Source organism: Lytechinus pictus, chromosome 15 (genome assembly GCF_037042905.1).
Source record: "Lytechinus pictus isolate F3 Inbred chromosome 15, Lp3.0, whole genome shotgun sequence".
Classification (NCBI taxonomy): Eukaryota; Metazoa; Echinodermata; class Echinoidea; order Temnopleuroida; family Toxopneustidae; genus Lytechinus; species Lytechinus pictus.
The window spans coordinates 14,401,471-14,407,470 of record NC_087259.1 but is presented as its reverse complement, the minus strand read 5'-3'; positions in this window follow the sequence as shown (position 1 = coordinate 14,407,470).

The following is a 6,000-nucleotide window of genomic DNA, read 5'->3' as shown; positions in this document are numbered from 1 at the left end:
ATGCTTACCTTCTCTATCATATAACCATTTTACTTATATGCTAACCTTTCAGATAAATCTTTGCTCTTTTAATTGCTCAAGCTCCCAACTTCCCAACCCCCTCCCATGTACACCCTTTTCAATGGGCATTCATTTCTGTTCTCTCTTTCTTTCTCCTATTTCACTTCCCCTCTATCCTTTTTTTAAATTATTACCCTCTATTCTTTCACAGTTTCTCCTTCCTCTTTCTATCGACCCCTTATATTTGTCCTCCTCTTCCCCTCTTTCTTTAACCCTTTCTCTTTTCTATCTCTTTTCCCATTCTTATCATTCTCCTCCTCCTCCTTCTTCTTCTTCTTCGTCTTCTTCTCTCTCATCCTCCCCATTCTCATCCCTACTAACATATTATTATCTTTCCTGGTGTGAATTCAAATTAAGCTGATTTTCAAATCCCAGCCCCATATTGATGGGGCACTGGTTTACTTGGCGTGATCTTGCTGCCGACTGCTCCCAGCGAAACATCGTCTTAATATCCTGTCCCATTGGACCCATCCCTCTGGCAAGGTCATTCCTCGTGCAATCTCATCTTCGATTAATCCTCCACTTCCCATGATCCTTCCACCCCTCTTTCAGACGACACTCTACATTTCAAGGATTTAAAATCAATCCAGATTAGCTGTGTATAGAGACCAGTCGAGCATTAGATTTCTTTTAAAATCTCAAAAGATATATTTTAAATTCAAATCTGTGTAAATGTTTGGGTGGACAGTATTCACAGCTTATGAAATTATTGTGAGTCCTTGAAATTTAGAGTGTACAAATATTTTTTAAAGCAAGTAGAATCAATCAAAACGTATCAGTTAAGACATAATCTAAAAAACAAGAAAGAAACAGTTTGCAGAGAATACAAAGTTTGATGAAATCCCAATGATTGACCAGTTCTTATTATCAAGTAAAAAGAATGATGCAGCTGGACATTGACATGTGTGGATGCTTATAGATTGGTTTTCTTTTACATTATGCTGAACTTAATGCTGAACCGGACATGGTGGCTCATTGGTAGAGCGTCCGCCTCATGAACGGGAGGTCGTGGGTTCGATCCTCGGCCGAGTCATACCAAAGACTTATAAAATGGGACCTTCTGCCTTCTTGCTAGGTGCTCAGCATTTAGATTGGAGAAGGGTAATAATAACATATAATGTTATGCAGGGCCCGCTGGTAGAGCAGTTTCCTAACTGAAGTGGCTACCCTGGGTAAATAAAACGTTATTATTTATTATTTTAATAGTTATGATAGTAATAAGCTTACTTTATGTTCATGCACACATTCCTTTTTTCCCACTCTTGTACAGCATTTCTATTAGATGAAAAATTGATACACTTGCAAGCTTTGTCACTGCAGCACTTTTCTTCACCTGCCTTTCCTCAAATGTTGCATGTGCGGTCCCCCCCCCCCCCCCCCGGGGGGGGGGGGGGTACTAAGTATAAATGTATGATACGTATGTGCCGCGGATGAGACCCCCATTTTCAGCCTAAATTTTTGCTCCAGAGCGTCACCAATTCAGAAGCCATAGAAATTCCAATTTTTCCCGTTCCGGAAACCCTCAAATTTGTGATTTCTTGCTCCAGAGAGCGCCCGTCATGATCTACTCGGCCGGTCAGAGTGGCAAGCTCGATCAGCGCGGAGCCATTATGCTTGCCCGCTGAAGCTCCTCGAGCCCGTAGCTATCTTTCGCCGGCCCAATATGAATCTAGCAAAACGTGCATGCGTTTTGCGCCTACAATCTAATGAGTTCCGGAGAACCTCGTTTTTTCATGTAGTCCGTTCCAGAGCATTGCAGTTTTAGCAATCGTTGATCTAAGAGCCGTTCTGGAGACCCCCATTTTAAGACCAAGATTTAGTTCCAGAGCCCTCTATTTTCAAGTTGGCGCGGCACATAGGTATCTGTTATAATTCGAGTAACCCCCCCACTTGGGCGGTTCCATGACATTTGCTCCGGCGACAATTGCTTCGCTGTGAATTCCACACACTAATGGAATCACCATCTTCAACCTTGTTTCAATACTATACCTTATCCTAAATCTAAGCCTATCGCAACCCTAACCCTATATCTTAGACGGAATAAAACCATCGCAGGAGCAAATATCGTGCCACCGTTTGCGCATAATTCTGTCTTAGTCTGAACTGTTCTTATGGCTTGCCTTCCTATGAGTTGGCACCGGTCCCCTCGGGCTGTTGACAGCAGGAAAATGCTCCATTGGATTGAGAACATTGATTTGATCTTTGCATGATGAACCCTCTAAATGATGAGACTGATAGGTGGTATGAAAAAAGGCGAGTCGGTAAAGGAAGTTTCAGCACTTATTGAGAGACCTGTAGACCCCCTTTTTAAAGGTCAAGTCCACCCCAGCAAAATATTGATTTGAATAAATAGAGAAAAATCAAACTAGCATAACACTGAAAATTTCATCAAAATCGGATGTAAAATAAGAAAGTTATGACACTGTAAAGTTTCGCTTAATTTTACAAAACATTTATATGCACATCCTGGTTGGTATGCAAATGAGGAGACTGATGACGTCATCTATTCACTATTTCTTTTGTATTTTATTATATGAAGTTCTCCTTTGTCATATTCCAAGAGGAAAAAGGTCACAGAAAGAGTCAGATCGGGTCCAAAAATGGTCATGTTGACCCTTGTTCCATGCCAATTTTGGCCAAGAACAGGATGTGGCTACAAAAGATTCAGTTTCCGGGTCAATCTTAACCAAAAGATTTTCAGCGTTAAATCTGAGCAATTATAACAGGCAAATTAATGTAAAGTCACCAATGCCCACGCATTGTGATTGTGGAATGACCATCTATTACCTGTATCCCATTTTCTCACATTAAATGTTTCCATTCCACCATAATTAGAAAATGAATATCCTTTAATTTTTCTTAAAATTCAGTATTTTGTGCAAACTTTGGAGCTTGATGAGATAGTGTACAAGATGATGACCCGTCTTTGGAAATGTTGCCCATACCATTTTGTGCTGCAAAAAAAAATAGTTAAAATCAAAATCATGTGCTCCATTTGGCCAGCACGTGACCCCTGAATGAAGTAGAAAACATTCATGGTCTTGAGACTGGAAACAGTTCTGCACCCTCATCTTTAATTCATGAGGATGTCTGAAATTCCAGACGTCTATACCCATTGAGGAGAAGGGCATTATTCTAGGACTATTTTGAGAAGTGTTAGAAAGAAGAGGAGCATATGCACACAATGAGACCTGTCAAGAAATGTAGTTAAAATTGGTAGAAAGCTAAGTGGCTCTACAGTTTTAACATCATTTGTGAGTGCTTATATTCACTCCGCTTTTAGTATCTGGGAGGAGTGAACCAAAAAGATGTTTGATGAGGAGTTATGTCTTAAAGGGATGGTCCGGACTGAAAGTTTTTATAGCTGAATAAGTAGAGTAGAATTCACTGAGCAAAATGTTGAAAATTTCATCAAAATCGGATAACAAATAACAAAGTTATTGAATTTTAAAGTTTAGCAATATTTTGTGAAAACAGTTATCATGAATATTCATTGGGTGGGCTGATGATGTCACATCTCCACTTGTTATTTTGTATTTTATAATATGAAATTAGGTTTATTCAATTTTTTTCCTCCAAGAACTAGAAAAATTGGATTGACAACTGATTTCTTGCATTAGATATTTATTGCTGCAACTTATTTCATTATGGGAGACATATTATTCACACAAGTATGAAATAGTGAAAAAATTATGATTTTATGTAATAACATAAGAAAACGGAAAGTGGAGATGTGACATCATCAGCCCACCAAATGAATATTCATGACAACTGTTTTCACAAAATATTGCTAAACTTTAAACTTCAATAACTTTATTATTTGTTTCCCAATATTGATGAAATTTTCGGCATTTTGCTCAGTGAATTCTACTCTATGTATTAAAATATAAATATTTTCAGCCGGGACCATCCCTTTAAATGTTTGAATGGAAAGTGGGCAACCTGATTAATATGTAGTTATATAAGTAAATTCTAGTTATGTTCTCTCATGTGCAAGTACATTGTTAGAATAAGATCCATGTGTCTTTATGCAGTCCATGCAAACACTTTTGGGAAACATATTTGATTTGTTAAGTTTACAATGTGCCTCTTTTGGGGTAACATGCTCCTTAAACAGACAAACAAGTAACAGAAAATGTTAAGAAATAAATATATTATATGATAGAATTTAATATTATGTAATGAATATATTAGAATAGATATCAAAAAGTGCATGATTTTGTGAAATATATATAAATTATGAATAGATGTAGAATAACAAATAAGTGACTCTATAAGCAAGTAAATAAGTGAATGAAAAATTGTGTAAAAGAAGAATTTTGAGAATAGAAATTTATTCATTTTCAAATCAGTAATTAATTCTTGTAATGTGAATGATTGAACCCAAATAATACACAAGCCACACAGAGGTGCATTTTTTCTTGATGGTAAGATTCAAATCCATACAGGACAACACTTCTTGAAAACTAGTTCTCCAACCATCAGGGCCCCGTCTTACAAAGAGATATGAATGATCCCATCAATCTCAAGTCTACAGAAATCCAGCAATGTCATAATTTTTGTCTCGCCTGCGTAGCGGAACGAGACATAGGTATCACTATTTCCGGCGTCGGTGTCGTCGTCGTCGTCGTCAACAATTGTGTTGTACACCCAATAACTTTCTAAAGCTTCGAGGTGGGATCACCAAATTCATACCAGAGGTCCATCTCCTGAAGGCACAGGTCAAGTTTGAATATGAGCCGAATTTGAATTAGGTCAAAGGTCAAAGGTCAATGAACTTTCCATGACTGGCACTGTGCTGGGTTGTACACATAATAACTTTCTATATCTTCGAGGTGGGATCACCAAATTCATACCAGAGGTCCATCTCCTGAAGGCACAGGTCAAGTCTGAATATGAGTCGAATTTGAATTAGGTCAAAGGTCAATGAACTTTCCATGACTGGCACTGTGCTGTGCTGTACACACAATAACTTTCTATATCTTCGAGGTGGGATCACCAAATTCATAATAGACGTCCATCTCTTGAAGGTACAGGTCAAGTTCGAATATGAGTCGAATTTGAATAAGGTCAAAGGTCAATGAACTTTCCATGACTGACACTGTGCTGTGTTGTACACACAATAACTTTCTATAGCTTCGAGGTGAGAACGACAAATTCATAACAGAGGTCCATCTCTTGAAGGTGCAGGTCAAGTTCAAATGTGAGCCGAATTTGAATAAGGTCAAAGTTCAATGAAATTTCCATGACTGGCACTGTGCTGTGTTGTACACATAATAACTTTTTTTATCTTCGAGGTAGGATTGCCAAATTCATACAAGAGGTCCATCTTTTGAAGGTGCAGGTCAAGTTCAAATGTGAGTTGAATTTGATTAAGGTCAAAGTTCAATGAAATTTCCATGACTGGCACTGTGCTGTGTTGTACACATAATAACTTTTTTTATCTTCGAGGTAGGATTGCCAAATTCATACAAGAGGTCCATCTCTTGAAGGTGCAGGTCAAGTTCGATTGTGAGTTGAATTTGATTAAGGTCAAAGGTCAATGAACTTTCCATGACTGGCACTGTGCTGTGTTGTACACACAATAACTTTCTATAGCTTCGAGGTGGGATCACCAAACTCGTAACAGAGGTCCATCTAAGTCATATAGCATACATGTAGTTTTGACATGCAGTCTCTTCATGACTGCAATATGCAGGCGAGACAACGCTTGGTGTTTGCCTTGTTCTTTAAGAAATTTGCTCAATGTCCTTTGAAAACAAAGAGAAGCACACTGAAATGTCAAGAAATCAGTGAATGTATGAATATACATCATTTCTAAAAAATATTGTTAACAAGTAATTTTAGATCTTGACATTGCTGGCTTTCGATAGATGCAATTGATCGGATCAATCATAAACTCTTTATAAGACAAGGTCCAGGACTGCTATGTTGATAGCA